Source organism: Schistocerca nitens, chromosome 8 (assembly GCF_023898315.1).
Source record: "Schistocerca nitens isolate TAMUIC-IGC-003100 chromosome 8, iqSchNite1.1, whole genome shotgun sequence".
NCBI lineage: Eukaryota > Metazoa > Arthropoda > Insecta > Orthoptera > Acrididae > Schistocerca > Schistocerca nitens.
In genome coordinates, this window is record NC_064621.1 from 288,499,872 (window position 1) to 288,521,626 (window position 21,755).

The 21,755-nt window shown below is 44.1% G+C and overlaps 1 pseudogene; it reads left to right on the top strand.

Annotated features, from left to right (window-relative positions):
• Positions 1-308: 308 nt before the first annotated feature.
• Positions 309-426, top strand: LOC126199776 (5S ribosomal RNA; annotated as a pseudogene).
• Positions 427-21,755: the final 21,329 nt, after the last annotated feature.

Genomic DNA, 21,755 nt, shown 5'->3' on the forward strand with positions numbered 1-21,755 from the left:
AGTCCACAGCGTGTGCTCATTAGTTTGTTCAACACGTTCTGCGACTCTTCCTCTCTTTTACTGAGGATATGAACGTCCATCAGCGATTCTTATTACTTATAACCTTTCAGCCTGAATTTTAATTCCAGTCTTGAACCTCTCACATATTTCGGTCAGAGAGTTGCAAGACTATATCCCTCTCTTGCTTTCTAATCCGAGTACTCCGTTCTTATTTTACCCTGCTGGTGGTTCTACATATTGCATATTAACTGTCTTTACCACTAGCTGACATCTGTTTTCCTGAGAATTTCTAACATCTTGCACCATTCTGCAACGGCCTTGCCGCAATGGATACACCGGTTCCCGTCAGATCACCGAAGTTAAGCACTGTCGGGCGTGGCCGGCACTTGGATGGGTGAGCATCTGGGCCACCATGTGCTGTTGCCATTTTTCGGAGTGCACTCAGCCTCGTGATGCCAATTGAGGAGCTACTCGACCGAATAGTAGCGGCTCCGTCAAAGAAAACCATCAAAAACCATCATAGCGACCGGGAGAGCGGTGTGCTGACCACACGCCCCTCCTATCCGCATCCTGAGCCGAGGGTGACACGGCGGTCGGATGGTCCCGATGGGCCACTTGTGGCCTGCAGACGGAGTGCGTGCACCATTCTACACTGACGAATGCTTTTTCTAGTTCAAAAAATATTACGGATGTGGGAACACGGAATTCGCATTATTTCACTTCACCTAAGTTTATTTGTTGCCACAGAAGAATCTACAAATGCTAACATCTGTGACACTGAAAACTGAACTAACGCGTTTCATCTTGCTTCAAATGGAAAACTCTTTGTTCTATGCAGTGCTTGAACTGCGGGAACACTGTGACAGAAGGCAGCACATTATCATCACTATCTGTCTGCAACTTATCGTAGGCGCACGACGTTGAATAGTTAAAAGGCAAACAGGATTCAATCGCTCGTTTCGCGTCATCTTCGTTCTGTGGCACGAGTTATGAAGTTAAGACCTGCAATACTTAGAAATGGAACCAGTCGTATAGCAGTGTCATGAACGAAAGAAATCTGAATTATACATTATCCGATACGTTAATTCCAACCATGCTGTGAGAAACGTCTCGGTGTGTCTCTACCAAAATTTCATTTGGCAAATGGAAATAATAAAACTCACTTAACTGGGACAATTGTGATGAAGTCCACATTGGACACGTATTTCGGTGGAAAACGATTCAAATGCTCGATCTGCCCAACCAGATTTGGGTATCCCATGGTCTCACGAAATCGTTTAAGGTAAATGCTTGGATGATTCATTGAAAAGGATGGCCGATTTACTTTTGTTCTCTTTTCCAGCCCAAGACCGTGCTCTGTCGCTAAGAAAAACCATCGCTTTACTATAAAACTAAACGTTTATCACTGGTGTGTCATTTTTACTAAGCAGGACAAACCGAAGAGAGTGGATAGTAATTGCAACTCGGTATAAATGCATTTTGCTAATACAGACTGGTTGATACCACACGATTTATCTGAGAAATGTGAGGGTAGAGATAACACTGGTGCTGTGACGTCTGAGTTAATCTACGCTGTGACATGTGCCAACGTGCAGCGGCAGAAAACTACTTAATCCACACATCCAAGATAAGTCTGAAGAAAAATGAGAAATAGTCCGAAAGAGTAAACTATGACTGGGGACAGATTTACGAGTGAACGACGTTATGTTTGACAACCGACGCTCGTTTGTACAGCTGTGCTTGTTAATATAATTTGTTCTACTAAGCGATGTGAATGTTCCCTCTCGAACATATGAATTACGTTCGAAACTGCGTTCTCCGTCATAGTTCCTCACAAGGGAACCTCCCCATCGCACCCCCCTCAGATTTAGTTATAAGGTGGCACGGTGGATAGACCTTTAAAAACTGAACACAGATCAATCGAGAAAACAGGAAGAAGTTGTGTGGAACTATGAAAAAAATTAGTAAAATATAAAAACTGAGTAGTCCATGCTAAGATAGGCAACATCAAGGAGAGTCGGAGTCAAGGAGCGCCGTGGTCCCGTGGTTAGCGTGAGTAGCTGCAGACCGAGAGGTCCTTGGTTCAAGTCTTCCGTCGACTTATAATTTTACTTTCTTTATTTTCGCAAAGTTATGATCTGTCCGTTCGTTCATTCACGTCTCTGTTCACTGTAATAAGTTTAGTGTCTGTGTTTTGCGACCGCACCGCAAAACCGTGCGATTAGTAGACGAAAGGACGAGCCTCTCCAATGGGAACAGAAAACATTTGATCGCAAGGTCATAGGTGAACCGATTCCTCCAAAGGAAAATACGTGTGATATATTCTATACGACACTGGTGACGGCATGTGCGTCACATGACAGGAAAATGTTTTCGACCCACCTAACTTGTACACTTGGCGAATGGGTAAAAAGATTCTTCTACCTTGCCCGATTTAGGTTTTCTTGTGGATGTGATAATCACTCCCAAAAAAGTGATGAAAACATAAGAGTCTGACACAAACTGAAAATAAAAAATTAAAATTTTCATTTGGTGGAAGACTTGAACCGAGGGCCTCTCGTTCCGCAGCTGCTCACGCTAACTACGGGACCACGGCGCTACTAAAGTCTAATTCGCCTTGATGTTGCTTATCTAGCACGTGGACTACTCAGTTTGTATATTTTGCTTATTTTTTCATAGTTCCACACAACTTCTTCCTGTTTTCTCGATTTATCTGCGTTCAGTTTTTCAAGGCCTTTCCACTGTGCCAACTTATAACTAAATCTGAGGGGGGTACGATGGGGAGGTTCCCTTGTCAGGTTTTAATGACAGGGACAACCTAACTGTGGAGCTACAGCAACTGCGAGACGCTTTCCATAAGACAGCCATGTCTGAGACGCACGTCGTGCTCCTCAGACGAACCACAAGGAGAAGAAGAAATTTGAGGCGGAAAAGAAACGTCCAGTGTCTGACTTTCCTATCGAATACATAGTCGTCTGCAGCCAATATCCATTGGATGTGACAGATTTTGTAGGCGCCACATGAAAATATTTGTAAATATTTTCTGATGGTTTTTTTATAGGGAAATGTAAAGACTTATTCAGATGATGTATTTGGTTTTAAGTACTAACATATTGTAAGTATTGATGTCCAATGTACATGCCATTAGGTTGATTAAGTAGCTGTGACAGACAGATAACTGCACTGTGAAGGAGAAAGATTTTATGTGATGGGAGACAAAAGTAATTTCTCCGAAAGGCGATTGTGTTAGTTGAAGAGTAAATGGTATGATTTCAACAGTGCGACGAATTGTAATTGTGTATTTAAACTGAGTTGTGAATGTACGATTAGGAAATCAATTTGGGGTTGTGTATTAGAATTACACATTAAAATAAAAGGAAAGAAACGAGACATTTCAAATCAGAAATACTTCAAGTACAAAACCACACATTAACAGCTGTGTCATGCAATACTTCGGAAATAAACGGGGCGTTCGAAAGAGAATGGTATCCGTTATTGTTAAAATCGCAAAGACTTGTGATATTTAACTATGCCTCATATCAAATCCCATGACACAAGGGTAATCCCAAAAGTAAGGTCTCCTGTGTGTGTGGCAGTTGGTCACCCTGTTATGAAGAGTGCTTCACCCGCTTTGTGTAAACATGCGCACTTCGCGCTGAGGCGCTTACAATTAGTCTTTACTTGGCAGCCGTTGAGAAAGGAGCTCCCGTGGGATGTTACAGCCAAGTGCGCACCGCGCGCAGTTATTCGGTTTTTGAACGCAAAGGGCACTGCGCCGATTGAAATCCTTCGCCAATTGACGGAAGTGTATGGTGAGTCGTGCATGGATGTCAAAAATGTTCGAAAGTGGTGTAGAGAGTTTGCAGTTGGTCGGACCGAAATTCACGACGAACAAAGGAGCGGGAGACCGTTAATTTTCTGAGGAGACAGTGTTGAAGGTTAAGCAAACCATGCGTGAAGATCGGCGGATCACCCTGGATGACCTCTGCACGTTGGTTCCTAAGGGTTCTCGAAGCACCGCTCTCAGAATTTTAACGGAAACATTGAACTACCGGAAAGTGTGCGCAAGATGGGTGCCAGGCTTGCTGACTGAGGACCACATGCTGCAAAGAGTTGATGCTTCCCGCGCATTTCTTCACCGCCTTGCAGTCGAACAGGGCAACTTTCTGGACTCAGTTGTCACGGGTGACGAAACCTGGGCATACCACTTTACACCTGACACCAAGCAACAATCACGCCAGTGGCGGCATCTCTCTTCGCCAAAGCCGCGGAAATTCAAACAAACACAGTGTGCTGGTAAAGTCATGACAACCGTTTTTTGAGATCGGAAAGGGGTATTATTGGTCGACTTTATGCCCATTGGGACCACAATTAACGCTGACAGATACTGTGACACTCTGAAAAAACTCAATCGGCCAATTCCGAACCGTAGAGGAGGAATGTTGAGCAAGGGCGTACACATTCTCCATGACAACGCCCGCCCACACATCGCTCGGCAAACCGTTTCTCTCCTGCAACAGTTTCAGTGGAATATAATCACCCACCCACCCTATAGTCCTAACTTGGCGCCCAGTGACTATCACCTGTTCCCTAAGTTAAAAGAACATTTGGCCAGAAAGCGGTTCAGCTCCGACGACGAGGTGAAAGAAGAGGTTCATAACTTTCTGAACAGCATGGCGGCGAGGTGGTATGACATGGACATACAAAAACTGCATCGACAGAAATGGTGATTATGTCGAAAAATAGCTAAAAATGGTTCAAATGGCTCTGAACACTATGGGACTTAACATCTATGGTCATCAGTCCCCTAGAACTTAGAACTACTTAAACCTAACTAACCTAAGGACATCACACAACACCCAGCCATCACGAGGCAGAGAAAGTCCCTGACCCCGCCGGGAATCGAACCCGGGAACCTGGCGTGGGAAGCGAGAACGCTACCGCACGACCACGAGATGCGGGCGAAAAATAGCTAAATCTTCAAGCTGTAAACTGATGTAAACCACTGTAGAAATAAACAGGTCTACGTACTTATAAAAAAATAGGATATCTTACTATTGGGATAACCTCGTACTTTTAGATTAATTACATATTTCTCACCAGGTGAAAAGCAACCACTTCACTTGGACCGCTTTTCCATTTGTTTCCTGAGTTGTAAAAATTGTGCAGTTAATCATATAATTTATATAACATTTAAATTATACTCTACATTTGGTGGTTTGCTTTCGGTTGAAAAAACGAATAAATTTTGTGGCTGAAGAAGTCTTCTCCGGTTATCACAAAGTCAAGGCGTCATTGTTTGATAATGTTTCGATGTGTTTTCTACCAGTCATCTTCAGGCAAAGTGTCAAGTTTATGTGCAGTTCATACCTTTATAGCTGCTGGATCATGGGCTCATCTGACACGTCTGCAACGCTGGGGCAGTCGCATGCCTTCGGAAAGGGTGTCGCGGACGGTGGGGGCGGGGACCGCGGACAGTGGTAGTGGGGGGAACCCGACGTGTTGGAGGGCCCTAGTGTCGCGTCTAGGTGGTGCGGATCTGTTCCATCCGCTGCTTTCGCCGCCTTCACATGAAAGCGCTCTTGACACATTTTTGCTAGCGCTGCATCCCTGCCGAGCTCAGTTGGAAACGGCTGTTCCGGTTGACCAATACCTCCAGTGTCTCTTTGATGATCGAGTCCCAGAATCCATTTGTTCGGCACACCTCCGTTCTGTTCAAAATCAAGCATATGATCTCTGTTGCCGGCCGGGGTGGCCGAGCGGTTCTAGGTGCTACAATCTGGAACCGCGCGACCGCTACGGTCGCAGGTTCGAATCCTGCCTCGGTCATGGATGTGTGATGTCTTTAGGTTAGTTAGGTGTAAGTAGTTCTAAGTTCTAGGGGACTGATGACCTCAGAAGTTAAGTCCCATAGTGCTCAGAGCCATTTGTACCATTTTTTTTTATCTCTGTTGAGGCTGTGCTCCGTCACTGCCGATTTATCCATTTTGCTGAGGCAAACGCTTGTCACATGTTCTGAACAGCGCTGCGAAATACACCGCTGTTTCTGACCAATATATTTCTTGTCACATTCGCAAATGATACTGTAGAATCCACGTATCCGTATGCCTAGTTCCTCTTTCATTGAGCCAAAGATATTTTTGATTTTCACCGATGAGCAAAAAATGGCTTCAATATCCTGGCAATCTTGAGCGTGAGCTGTCTAGCATACGGAAGGAACGCTAGATGCTTTATTTATTTCGGATCGTCTTCTTTCTTCTTCTTGATCAGCTGGAGAACGCGTCTTACCTGCGTCTCCGAGCGAACGGCTTCCCTCAGATGCTGCATCTCTATGGATAGACTTTCTTTGTCGCATATGTCTCGTGCTCTGTGCACCAGGGTGGTGAGCACAGTTTGCAGTGTGCTGGAAGTGGCAACTATTGGCGTTTAGGTACAGATATGCGTGTGTTTTTTTCCTATAGACAGAATGTCCTAGCGTGCCATCAATTTTCTTCCTTATCAGGATATCGAGGAAATGCAGTCATCCATTTTCATCCATCTCCTTAGTGAACTTTGTATTGTCCTATACACTGTTAAGGTGGTAAAGAAATTACTACAGGTTTGCTTCCCCATGCAGGCACAACACGAATGTGTCGGTAAAACACCTTCGGTTTCAGACTTGTGCTTTCGAGAGCCGTTTCCTCAAAGTGTTCCAGATTTGTGAAGCCTGGCACAAGGCGGGATTCCATAGCGACTCCGTTTAATTGCTGGTCGAACTTTGTACCGCACTGGAAGCGAGTGGTAGTGAGCGCATGGCGGAACGGTTACACAGTTTTTTCGTCGAAGTGGCTCCCTAGTAATGTCAAGAAAATGTCTCTTCACCCTTGTGAAGAGAGACGTGACGTCGAAACTCACCAAGGGATCACACTTCTCCAGATGTGTCTCCTGAACCACCTTTACAAACTCAGTTCCGTTTTTGACTTGATATGCAAGCAACTTATGAGAGGCTTTAGCAGCTACAAGTGTTTACCTGTTCCATATGTTGGTGCATTTTTCGTGTCCATTATTGGACATACTGATGAGCTGTGCATGGCTGGTGGTCATGCTGTTTAATGCTCGTCAACTTGTTTTCAAGGTTCTGTCGCCTCGTTTTATTTTAATTCGATTTACTGGCGTCGGTAGGTTTCTGGTTTGCTGGCCCGTGAGTGGTAACAGCAGCGCTTATCGATAAGTGCACTGTTATACTATCTCTGGAGCGACCGCTAATATTTCTGGGTCGTCGTGTGCCTGGAGTTCAGTTGGGGACAGAGCGCCAGTGAGGTGCGTACAGCCAGTACTCGCCGACCGCTGGCGACACACATGTATTATCTGACGGAAGGAGAGTGGAGTGGGAACGACTGTTGGTTGATCGTTCGGTCGGTCGTCTCATTGGGCGATGTGTATTTGGTCTTTTGACCATTTCTGGACCTCATCAGTTGGTCATCTTGCCGGACGTGGGTCTGTTCCTTCCTTGTGGAGAGATGCCGGGTGGCCAATGGGCAAGTGTTCCCCGTGCATGGTTGAGTGTGAGCCAGTGTCTCTGAGACGTCGTCTGTCCGAAGGCAGTCGGGGACGGAGCGCCAGTGAGTTGCGGACAGTCAGTACTCATCGACCGCTGGCGACACACACGTGAACTGTCCGATGGAAGGAGACTGGAGCGGAAATGACTGTTGGTTCTTCAGCCGTCCCTAGGACGTGTTGCCACCCGATTATTTAGTGTTACGCTTGGCTGCTTGCCTCACCTAAACTGTCGTTAGAGTTTCTTCCCCAGGCCGACCCTTGGAACACTTCTGAGCATCACTGTTCTGTTGTTTGTGATTGTGATTTTCTTTGGTCGCAAGTACTGTGCCAGGCCTTCAGCCATGTATTAATTTTGTCTGTTCTGTGTTCAGTATATGGCCTTCAGCCGAACCTTATGTGAAGTAGTTTAAGATTAGGCCTTCAGCCATGTTTTATCTAAAATTCTTGTTTGCTCTGTATTTAGGACTTCAGCCGCGTTTGTTTTAAAATCTGTGGCTTTCAGCCATAATATGTAAATTCCTGGCTGTAAGGTTTCTGTTTAATTATCTTGAATTCTTATAATGGCTTTCAGCTGTACTGTGTAAATGCTTATCTTAAGGTTTGTCTTTAATTATTTTGCATAATTGTTTGGGCCTTCAGCCATCAAGATATTTCAAGTTTTCTTAAGATGGTTTTCTGTTGTATTGTGTAAATGCTTGTCTTTAAAGGTTCCCTTTTATTATGATGAAATATTCTTGGGCTTTCAGCTGAGGAATTAATTTAAATTTCCCTTAATATGGCCTTTGGCCGATATTTGTAAATGCTTGCCTCTTAAGGAATTTCCTTTGCTGATCTGAAATATTATTTGGGCCTTTAGCCAAGAAGATATTTTAAATTTACTTAAGTAAGGCCTTCAGCCGTTTCTCTAAATCCTTGGGTTTTAACAGGAATTATTTAAAATTCATTAATGAGAAGTTACTTGGGCCCTCAGCCGTGAATTTATCTTTGTTGTTTTAAAGAGAAACTGCATTGTGTTTTGGAGGAGTTAAGTTCTGTGTTCTTATGTAAATAACAGTAACTGATCTTGGCCTCTTTCCACAACCTGATCCGCTCTGTCCTGCGAAAAGCAGATTTCAACTGAAGCTCATTCTTCTGTGTCTTTGGGGGCCATATACACTCCTGGAAATTGAAATAAGAACACCGTGAATTCATTGTCCCAGGAAGGGGAAACTTTATTGACACATACCTGGGGTCAGATACATCACATGATCACACTGACAGAACCACAGGCACATAGACACAGGCAACAGAGCATGCACAATGTCGGCACTAGTACAGTGTATATCCACCTTTCGCAGCAATGCAGGCTGCTATTCTCCCATGGAGACGATCGTAGAGATGCTGGATGTAGTCCTGTGGAACGGCTTGCCATGCCATTTCCACCTGGCGCCTCAGTTGGACCAGCGTTCGTGCTGGACGTGCAGACCGCGTGAGACGACGCTTCATCCAGTCCCAAACATGCTCAATGGGGGACAGATGCGGAGATCTTGCTGGCCAGGGTAGTTGACTTACACCTTCTAGAGCACGTTGGGTGGCACGGGATACATGCGGACGTGCATTGTCCTGTTGGAACAGCAAGTTCCCTTGCCGGTCTAGGAATGGTAGAACGATGGGTTCGATGACGGTTTGGATGTACCGTGCACTATTCAGTGTCCCCTCGACGATCACCAGTGGTGTACGGCCAGTGTAGGAGATCGCTCCCCACACCATGATGCCGGGTGTTGGCCCTGTGTGCCTCGGTCGTATGCAGTCCTGATTGTGGCGCTCACCTGCACGGCGCCAAACACGCATACGACCATCATTGGCACCAAGGCAGAAGCGACTCTCATCGCTGAAGACGACACGTCTCCATTCGTCCCTCCATTCACGCCTGTCGCGACACCACTGGAGGCGGGCTGCACGATGTTGGGGCGTGAGCGGAAGACGGCCTAACGGTGTGCGGGACCGTAGCCCAGCTTCATGGAGACGGTTGCGAATGGTCCTCGCCGATACCCCAGGAGCAACAGTGTCCCTAATTTGCTGGGAAGTGGCGGTGCGGTCCCCTACGGCACTGCGTAGGATCCTACGGTCTTGGCGTGCATCCGTGCGTCGCTGCGTTCCGGTCCCAGGTCGACGGGCACGTGCACCTTCCGCCGACCACTGGCGACAACATCGATGTACTGTGGAGACCTCACGCCCCACGTGTTGAGCAATTCGGCGGTACGTCCACCCGGCCTCCCGCATGCCCACTATACGCCCTCGCTCAAAGTCCGTCAATTGCACATACGGTTCACGTCCACGCTGTCGCGGCATGCTACCAGTGTTAAAGACTGCGATGGAGCTCCGTATGCCACGGCAAACTGGCTGACACTGACGGCGGCAGTGCACAAATGCTGCGCAGCTAGCGCCAACACCGCGGTTCCTGGTGTATCCGCTGTGCCGTGCGTGTGATCATTGCTTGTACAGCCCTCTCGCAGTGTCCGGAGCAAGTATGGTGGGTCTAACACACCGGTGTCAATGTGTTCTTTTTTCCATTTCCAGGAGTGTAGTTCATGGGTACAGCCTTCTGATCATATCCTTGTGCATCCTTCATGATGATTGGAGAAGGATATGGTCAGAAGCCTCTTCCCTAGAGCACTAATATCGCAAGCTATTACAAACCTTCTTACTGAACACTTTGAGGGAATGGCTGTCATACTGCGCATCTGAAACCACAGGCGTTGTACCGATAAGTCCGACGACACATTTGTGGTGTGACCACATGGCGAAGAAAACTTGCAGGAATTTCTTTACCACCCTAAGAGCATACATGACACTATAAAGTTCACCATGGACGTGGAAGAAAATGGATGCCTGCCTTTCCTCGATATCCGGATAGGACGAAATCTGATGGTACGCTGGGACATTCAGTCTGTAGAAAAAAATACACGCAACTGTACATGAGCGCCAAAAGATGCCACCATCCAGCACAACGCGGGTCTGTGCTAACCGCCCTGGTGCACAGAGCACGAAACATATGCGACAGGGAGAGTCTACCCACCGAGGAGCAGCATCTGAGGGAAGCGTTTCGCAAGGACAGCTGCTCCGAGAGACAGATAAGATGCGCGCTCCAGCTGAGCAAGAAGAAGAAAGAAGACTATCCGAAAGAAGACATAAAACGCCTGGCGTCGCTTCCGTATCTGGGCCACCCACGCAAAAGATTGCCAGGTTATTGGACAAAAACAACATTAAATCCATTTTTCGCTCATTGGCGAAAACAAAAAATGTCCTTGGCTTAATGAAAGACGTACTAAGACTACATATACCTGGAGTTCAGAGCTTCATTTGCGGATGTGCAAGAAATATATCGCCCAGACGCAGCGGTGTATTTCGCACTGTCACCCAGAATACGTGAGAAGGTTAGCCTCAGCCAAACGAACAAATCTGCAGTGGCAGAGCACATTCTCAACAGTGATCATAGGGTACAGTGGGGCTATTCCGTTCATTTCAACTGCAAGCCCTACATAATATAACATGAAACTTTTTAAGAAATCTGTCAATATGATACAATTATGGTATTTTAATTGTGAGTACTTTCCAGTACACAAATGTTCTAAATTAATTTATGTAAACAAAGTATTAAACATACATCTGAAGAAACTATTAATCGCACTATATAAAAATAGTGGAGCTGTTCCACCCAGTAAAGTGGCTGCTGCACCAAGTGCACTGCAGTATCAAAATCAACAACACATACACAATTTTCGTTATTTTGCACACACACATACTTCGTTAAATCATGTTACACATTGCTGGCACCTTATCCAGAGGAGCTGCCTATAACAGTTGTTACTGCTTGTTTCGTATGTTTCCGGACCATGGAGCTTCTCTATTCTCGAATGCTTGGCAATCAGAGGCCAGAAAAGTCAAGGCTTCCTTATAAGACAGTGTTGTGGACAGCCAATGGGAGACGAGAAACGAATTTTTCGGTCATTTAATGTTTTCGATCATATACCCGGTGGGTGACAACGGCGCAGCTGAGCTTATGCCGTACTGCACAGCATTACAGTTCTATTAGCCCAAAATATTACAACATGCCACGATGATTAGGCCATCTCGTTTGCAAAATCTAGCGTCTTCATACTAGTCAGATACCATATTTAGTTCAGCGGTTCTAGTCATTTGTGTATTCTCAATTGCTTGATCTGTGGTACGAGTATGTACTGGAAAGTAATGCCTTCGAGTTTTTTATGTGAAAACTGTTAAAGCTTTTTAAATAAAAAGTTATTAACATTCTGCACCTTTATTCTTGATGTCTAAATATTTATTTCTCAACGTAGTCACCCTGGTGACGAACACATTTCACCCAACGAACAATTCGTTGATACCGTCACTGCAGAATGTTCATTGACGAAGCCGCAACCTCACCTATGCTTGCACCGCTTCATTACTATCAAAGCGAAGTCCTCGAAAGCGTTCATTAAGTTCCCGGAACAGATGAAAATCGGATGGTGCCAAGTGGGGATTGTATTGGGGATGATGGATGACAGTGAACCCAACCGTCGGATTGCTGCATACGTCGCAGAGCTCGTGCGTGATCTGGCATTGTCATGCTGAAGGAGAGAGTGTGGGCGAAATCTTCGAATAAACTCGATTACAGCACCCTGTTCCTCACGCACCGACATAGTTATGTTGCACACTGTCAAGTTACAAGCTACAGTTTGGAGCCCTCTAGCAGCAGAGGGCTGCAGATATGTAGACATGAAGTATAGGAATGTAGAATGTTAATAACGACTGGTTAATTTAAAAAGCCTTAAGAGTTTACACATAAAAAATTCTGAGGCATTACTTTTCAGTACGCCGTCGTATAATATTTGATTTGAAAACAAATAAATCACCTGGTCCGGATGGAATCCCAGTTCGATTTTACAAAAGGTACACTACAGCATTGGCCCCTTACCTACCTTGCATTTATCGTGAATCTTTCGTCCAGCACAAATACCCAAGCGACTGAAAAAAAGCGCAGGTGACTCCGCGATATGAGAAAGGTAAAAGAACAGACCCGCAGAATTACAGACCAATATCCCTAAATTCTGTTTGCTGCAGAATCCTTGAACATATTCTCAATTGGAATGTAATACACTTTCTTGAGGCTAACAAGGTTATGTCCACGAATCAACATGCTTTTAGAAAGCATCGCTCGTGCGAAACTCTGTTGTCCTTTTCTCACATTATATACTGAGAACTATGGATGAAGGGTAACAGGAAGATTCCATATCTTTTAGATATCCGGAAAGGATCTCGAACGGTGCCCCATTGCAGGCTGTTAACGAAGCCACGACCATATGGAATAACTTCACAGATATATGAGTGGCCTGAAGACTTCTTAGCCGGCCGGGGTGGCCGAGCGGTTCTAGGCGCTACAGTCTGGAACCGCGCGACCGCTACGGTCGCAGGTTCGAATGCTGCCTCGGGCATGGATGTGTGTGATGTCCTCAGGTTAGTTAGGTTTAAGTAGTTCTAAGTTCTAGGGGACTGATGACCTCAGAAGTTGAGTCCCATAGTGCTCAGAGCCATTTGAACCATTTGAAGACTTCTTAAGTAATAGAACCCTGTATATTGTTCTCGACGGCGAGCGTTCATCAGAGACAAGGGTATCGTCAGGAGTGCCCCAGGGAAGTGTGACAGGACCGCTGTTGTTCTCCTTATAGATAAATGATTTGGCGGACAGGATGGGAAGCAATCTATGGTATTTTGCTGATGATGTCGTGGTGTACGGTAAGGTGTCGGAGTTGAGTGACTGTAGGAAGATACAAGACGACTTAGACGAAATTTCCACTTGGTGTGATGAATGGCAGCTAGCCCTAAATGTGGAAAAACGTAAGTTAATGCAGATAAGTAGAAAGATCAAACCTGTACTGTTCGGATACAGCATTACTAGCGTTCTGCTTGACACAGTCAAGTCGTTTAAATATCTGGGCATAACGTTGCACAGCGATATGAAATGGAATGAGCATGTGAGGACTGCTGTAGGGAAGGCAAATGGTCGAGTTCGGTTTATTGGGTGAACTTTAGGAAAGAGTGGTTCACCTGTAAAGGAGACCGCAGATAGGATCTTGGTGCGACCTATTCTCGAGTTCTGCTCGGGTGTTTGCGATCCGTACCAGGTTGGATTGACGAAAGACATCGATACAGTTCTGCGGCGGGCTGCTAGATCTGTTACCGGTAGGTTCGAAAAACACATAAGTGTTACGGAAACGCTTCGAGAACTCAAATCAAATGGGAATCACTGAAGCGAAGGTGACGTTCTTTTCGAGAAACACTATTGAGAAAATTTAGAGAACCGGCATTCGAAGCTGACTGTCGCCAACATACATTGCGCGTGAGGGCCACGAAGATAAGATACGAGAAATTAGGACTCATACGGAGGCATACAGCCAGTAGCTTTTCCCTCGCACTACTTACGAGTGGAACAGGAATGGAAATAACAAGTAGTGGTACAGGGTACCCTCCGCCACGCACCGTACGGTGGCTTTCGGAGTATGTGTGTAGATGTAAATGTAGAATATTCGTTTCAGAGAAATGTATTTTTGTATATGTTACAGTAGGTGATAAACTAAAAGCAGTGAAATATTCAGTACTTTACCATCAGCAGTTCAAATTGATCATTACAGTTAAGTTTCAGCCTCCTGAATGCGAAGACTGAACGAATTGCTAACCGAGGATCTGGTCTTTGGTACTAGTAAGATGGAACCTTCTCAACCCGATAGTAGGTTATTCTGAGATAAACTACGTATGCGGCATCACTGATGCGAACATAGACAGTACGCAATCCATAGACTTATGTGGATGTCGATTTCCTGGAAGATGGAGGTATCTCATAAGAATCTCAGATTTTATCTTGACCTGAATGTTTAAGAAATTATCATGGATTCATGTGACATGGAAAAAATTTCGGTACGTTAAAATTTGTTTGAATGGTTTCCTAGATTTTGATGTTGGATTGAAAGATGTTAACTTACGAGGGAATAGAGCCAATGATTGTGTTTCTGTCGCGTGAACTTTTAAACTCCAAACTGTGATTGGTGACAAATGTCTGTACTGGGCGAATCGCATGCTTGGTACACCTCATTACCACAATGAGGACGCCTATTGTTGCGTGCGGAAAGACGACAAAAAATTCATGTCTTTTAGACTACGAGAGTCCTATTTCGGACTGATTGCTGAGTCGTAGAAAGTATAGTTGTGTAGGTCGATACATGATCGAGTTTTGAGCGGAGTATCGGTCAGTCAGATCTGTGAAATCTCGTTCATCATATCGTAGTCTGATAAAAAATGTAGTTTAGAACTGAGGAACGTTTTGTAAATTAATAAGCTCTGGCGTCTATTTTCCGTTGTTAAAAACTAAGGGGTCAACTGTACAAGGAAAAGTAGAAAAAGATGTTCAGTAAATACTACACTGAAGAATTCTACAGCAGTAGTGAGCGGTTGTTGCTGATGAAAATTCCATACTTGGCACAGCTATATTTACAAAGGCAGCCTCAAGCCATTTCGTGCTATATACACCTTAAAACTTAAAATTTAAAATGTAAACTGGTATAACCACTCCAGCTGTCCGAGTGTAAAAACAAAGTTCGCAAACGGAAGCAAACCACCACTCCAAGGATAAAAAAAAATGCGTATTCCAATATAAATAAACTAACATGAAGGAGATCAATGGTGAATTGGAGTAGTATGAGGCTGCGTTGCAGTAATTTTACTTAAAAGAATTACTGAAGTTACTGTAGTTTCTGATTGGCCCTTAAAAAAAAACTTCACATTTGACAAGAAATGCCAGACTATGGGTGTTCTGCTACAAGTAGTTTAAGTTAATACCCAGTTTTCGGTCTTCAAAAATATTATCATCAGGTAAGAAATAGGTAGAAACAGAGCTGTTATTATCTGGAGGCTTTTTCTAAATGAAAAATTTACACTAAAGTCTAAAGATGAGGTCTGTATAATACCGTGCAAGTGGCTTGTTTTTAGAACCACAAATTTGCGAATGCAAGCAACTATTGTTCACACCAGTAGCAGTAGACCACGTAATCCGCAAGGGAGAGTCGTGTAGTATTTAACTTAACTGGGTAACTGGTGGTTAATCGTAATGTTAATATACTGTTCTTTTACCTCCAGGCATGTTGTATGAATAGCACAGTGTAATGATTTTTATTTTTTATTTATAGCTTTTAATTAAATCGAAAGTAAAAGAGCTACAATTACAAAGCTTGTAGAAAGTCTCTTGCAGTATAGGCCATTGCCTTTCCTGTGATAATATCGCTTGTTAATTATACACTGCAATGATACTTATTGAATAATAATATAACACATAAGCAAGGGAACTTATTGTTATTATTTCTGCTCAGTTCACCCTTGTTTAGCGCATTGTTTTACAGACGACGCAAATGAAATACGAAATATTCTCCTGATCCACATATCCAACATGTGTCCAGCTTTTTATTTTTGGAACACAGCACCCAGTCTTCTTCAGATGACTCCAAATACATAATGGACTTTTCAGTCTCTTCTGTTGGCCGACTATTTCTAGTGCATTACGGGATTCATTGCCGCTTTGTAACTGCCTTTCCATGGCCACCCTTTGCGTGTTTAATTCATTTGGAAACACCCGATTTGAGTTCAGTTTTCTTCAACACTCTTTCCGACTTTATTTTGCCTGCTTTTAATCTATTCTCTTCGGTGGAAATCTTTTTCTTTTCTGATTGTTGAAAACGCTTCAGCTGCGTCCATCGCGAACATTTGGTTGGACATAACCTTATTCACAGCCATTTTCATGCACTATTCATTCCATTTTTCAATTACTTTTTTCTCATTTTCAGCCATTTCAGTCTGAAAAGAAGTAAGAAGAAGAATATATAATTTAAAAATTGAAATTAGTTGTGGCCGGTATCGAAAGGCAATCGGGTGGCCGATACCCCACGACAAAGACGCAGTAGAATCTAATCACGTAGTACGTTCTCTTACAGAAGTTATCGTGGAAAGCTTGTTAGATGTCATTCCTTACATAACGTACATGACCGAGATATAGCAACGCAATGAATCACTTACTGTAACTCGTGCACCACAGATCTCAAAATACCTTGCGTGTGCTAAGAGCTACAGCAGCACCATCGAGCACTCAGAGCAGACCAAGCAATGAAGAGAGGAAGAAGATATTCGAATCCAGTGCACATGGATACACAAACTTTCTTCTGCTTACTGTACTCTTCTGCCATTCTGAGGCGGAAAAGGAAATTATAGTACTGGTCAGTACTGTAAGCCGTCCGATACTGCACAGCTGCACGGCTTTAGATCACCACACATAAACATCTTCACCAGATACCCCGGGTCAGAATAATTATATGACCATAAAATGGAACAATTCACTGCCCACACATATACGCAAAGTAAAATGTGCTCCAGAAGAATAACCTTACGTAAAGATTTTTGACTGACGACAGAAAACCTGCAGATTCCTAGTAGCATATCCGACTCAGAAATGGAGGAGGAAGACGGCCGATGTAGACAGACTTGATGGTAAAATTTATTCTTTTTCTTTCCTGAAAAGCCGAGACAAGGAAAAACGGAAGAAAAATCTGTCTGTTCTACATATCCGTAGCTGTTGCTATGATTTCCCTTTTCTATTTCTTATTTTTCTCTGACTACTTGAATTTCAAAGAAAATTAATTATAATTCTGATAAATAATTTCGCTCTGTGTTCGCAAAGAAGTCAGCTGGCACAACCCCTCACAAATCTTGAAAGTTTTCAAAATAGGCACGTTGTGTTGACAGGTCGTGACATTCAGTACAGATGTTCACTCTGGCTGCAAAAGCCATTTTAATATTCAAGCGATGATGTGACATGTAAAGCATTCGATAAATAGAGGAGTCATAAGGGTATATTTAACTGTGAAATCGTCTGGGGTAGGGGAGTGGGGACTACGCTGCGGACACAACCTTCCACCCCAGCTGTACAAGGAGCAAAATTTCTTATCTGCGTTTGGCACGGCTACACTTATAACGGCAGCCTCACGACGATTCGTGATGGTGATGAACAGTGAGAAGAGCGAGCAAGGAAAACTAAATACTCTTTCAGCTTCGTTACTTTGCAAACCGGATGTGGTGGCGACTGGTTAGGTAAGTGGACTCGTATCCAGAGGTAGCAGAGCTTGAATCCATCTCCCCTGCTCCTCTCTAAAAGTCCATAGCTCCCCTAACTCACTGAACAGGATTTTGGGAGAATTCTTTCAAGAAAGATGTGATCGTGTACTTATATGGATATGGTACCTGTCCGAAAGAACAGACACCATATCCATATAAGTATATCGTTCTGGCAATACTACCCATGACCTTCCTCATCTGTGCGGATGCACACACATTACCCGAACTCTTATGGGACTTGGTAAGAATGTCTTCCACGAGTAATGAATGTGTTGGGTGGGGACACTACGAATGTAGTGTGTGGACATACAAGTTGAGAATGTGGGTCTCGCGGGAAGCGTGCGCGAGATAGTCCCTGCAGTCGCGCTATTCTCTGTGCCCTCGGTGGCTCAGATTGGCCGCCGGCACGGTAGCTCAGCGTGTTCGGTCATAGGGTCAGCTGCCCTCTCTAATAAAAAACTGTGACTGGATCAACGAACAACCTGAACGGGTGTCATGAGACGTCCGCCCCGAACATATACAACGAACAATATAAAACAAAATTAGATCAACAACAAAAAAAGATGGATAGAGCGTCTGCCATGTAAGCAGGAGATCCCGGGTTCGAGTCCTGGTCGGGGCACACATTTTCCCCTGTCCTGGTTGATATATATCAACGCCCGTCAGCAGCCTTTTAACGTTCGTCAGACATCAGCGAAAACACCCTGTGAGTGCGTTAGCGTCACTAGAATAACTTTTTGGGGTTTGGAGTGGACCCTTATTCTATGACAGAGCACATCGGTGTTTATCTGCACTAAATTTGTTGTATTCCTATACTGTTGTTAAAGAAGCACACGGGTTTATGTAGATTGTGACATGACAATTTCAGGGCAGTCGTCAAGATAACGCATTATGTCCTGTTTAGCAGAAATAACACCGAACACAACAATGTCAAATTTAAATAGAAGGTTCTCTACAAGATTTTTCTTACTTCTAGACAGTGAAGTTAGGCAATATTACGACAAATCATTCGATTCCGCTTCTAAGTTCGGAACTATTTAGGGTGACAATCATGTCTACGGAGGACGGTTAGTTTCGGTGACAAGATGAGTAAAAGGTTACTCAAGGTTGCTCGAGTTCACAGTGGACGCAAGCTGGTGATCCAACAATTTTACGCCTCTAGGAGCGGCATTTACCTTTAGCTGCAACGTGCTGTTGTCTGCATGGCTGCTCTCGCCCTCTGAAAATCCTATAAAAAGCTAATCAAAATCTTTACTGATTTTGTCAGCTGAAACTCTCATATGTTCTCGTTAGGCGAGAAAACATGCACTCATCACCAGTCTGGAGAATATGGCGATATTCACGTGCATATATGGAGCAGTGTCTATGCTTCAAGGCCCTATCAGTTCTCGCAAGAACAATTAACTACGTGGCTGTTTTGTCTCTCCGCTATCGGAGCTCAACGACTCTTCAGCTAATTTCTAGCTCAATGTCAGTCAAAGTGAACGCAGTGTTCACACAAAAATTCCTCTTTTGGCGTCGTACGGAGCGTGATGCGCTCTATTCTACACTTGACGCTGGTTCAGAGGAGAGTCCCCGAAGTCTCTGGTGTTGTGTTTTTCGTAACAAACTGCCCCCCCCCCCCCCCACCTGTGTCCTTTCGTGCTTCACGTCATGGCTTTTTCAGACCAATGGGAGCATTCCTTTTATCTAGTGGAAACTACCCCTGCCAATCGCATGGGGCCTACCTTTAAACTGCATCGAAACATCGCCCATTTTTCTCCTTCCGAGTTTGTTTCAGCCAATAGGACATTTTGTCAACAAGTGATCAACTGCGTTGCTGGTCTGTTTGTATCCATCTGGAAATTCGCCAGAGCAGTTTTCTAAAGAATTTCTCCGTTGCAGGCAGCACTGGGCCACTATCTACTCCCCTCGTTGTGTTGCCCGGCACGTCCGTTGTCCCTCTCGCCATGGGTCACCAACCCCTGTTAGAAGCCTTCCGTTACATGCGGGCCCTGACGGCGCAACTCGTGCCGGCCCCCAAACTAAGACATTTCTTCCAGTAGCTTTTTTCACCTTTTGCTCATTGAATGCAGGATTTGGGTTCAGTGTGTTAATACCGTCGAATCGAGTGTCATCCGTTTGCATTACATACTGTAGATTTTGATAGGCAAATCTGCTCACTATAACCGAACTGTGTCAGGTGACATATCCTTCAACTTGTTACTCTGTATTAAATCTCATGTAAGGTGCGAAATTAACATTCATTCAAGCTGCCACCTTACACATGCCTCGGTCTCGTCTTCATCCAACAGAGGTTGTGCTGCAATACTAATGACTTGGATGAGGCAGTAAACTATTGTCTTCATTATATTACAAGTACATTTACGTTAGTAGTATTCCATGAATATAAGAGAGAATGTGCTATTGGGTGTGGAAAGAAGTCCTTCCATTTAATGTGTTTTCGTTGGTTGAATACTTGTGTGCTCATGTAGCTGACTACCTTTTGTACTAATGTTAAGCCCTTTAAGACTTTGTGGATGTTGTTTTGACCCTAGTGCTACATTCATGCTAGTCATTTTTTTTTTGTGAAAAGATGAATACTGATAATGCCAATATGATATATATCACATTAAGACAAAATGGTTCAAATGGCTCTGAGCACTATGGGACTCAACTGCTGAGGTCATAAGTCCCCTAGAACTTAGAACTACTTAAACCTAACTAACCTAAGGACATCACACACATCCATGCCCGAGGCAGGATTCGAACTTGCGACTGTAGCGGTCGCGCGGTTCCAGACTGTAGCGCCTAGAACCGCTCGGCCACACCGGCCGGCACACATTAAGACATTTAGGGGTGAGACAAATGTTAATTTTGATATTTCCTGTGCCCAGCAACAGATAGCAACACTTCTCTCAAAGCTTTTACATTTTAGGGTTAGCCCATTTTTCCACGTATCTCTTTACATATAAGGTGTAACAGGTATTGTGTATAAGTGCAGATATTCTCGTATGTAGTAACTTAATATGGACGTGTGTCAGTGTGTTGTTTTTTTCTCTCAGCTTCGAACAGTCTTCCCACCAACAAGTCACAAACTTTACCACCTGATATCTTCTACATGGTTATAACTCACCACTAAATGGACTTTGCCTGTCAGTATAGATTAAATACCTTACATCCACGTGTCCAGACTTCAACACCTGAACTGGTGCCCAGGCGAGGCAGTTACCAACCTAAAAATACAAGACCTGTAATTGCTATAATTATTAGTCTGCTTATGACCCAAATACTGATGTAATGTTGTACAGTACACCATCCTCAGTCACCATTAGAAATATCTGCACTTGTTTTTAGGTTTTGGGTAGTACCACCAAGTAGGCCAACGGCCTTGCTTCACTGAGAAGTAGCGGCTCCACTCACGAAAACTAAAAACGGCTGGGAGAGCCTCTGGTGATGCCTATCGACTGAGGATGACATGACTGTCGGTCGGTACCGTGGGGCCTTCTGAGGCCTGTTTGGAGAGAGTCTTATTACCTGTATTATAACCTCCAAATATAAGTGGCAAAACCAATTCGTTAATTCTTATTTTCCCCCGGGCAGCACTACAGGTGTTGAAGTGTGGACAAGTGGACGCCAAACGATTGGTCTACAGTGACAGATGCAGTCCACTTACTGCTGCAGTTACGACTATGCAGAAAACATGAGGTAGTAAAGTTTGAGACCTGTCTGTTAGAAAACCATTCGACACAAAGAAAAAACAACCAACACGTTGATGTCTGTCCATATTAAGGAATCAAACATAAACATATCTGCACTTATAACCGTTACGCCTTCTATATACACAAAATAACTAGTTTGTTGAAGAGGTCCCTGCAAGATACTCTAGAATTAACACCAGATGTAATCCTGATACCATGCTTCTGTACTGTAAAAATACTATCCCTACAACTTGAATTTCGTCAGTAAATGATTCCACAGCTCATTAGTGAATGGAAATATGGAGAATAAACAAGTTCCTTCATTTTTAAATCGCTTGTAGGAGT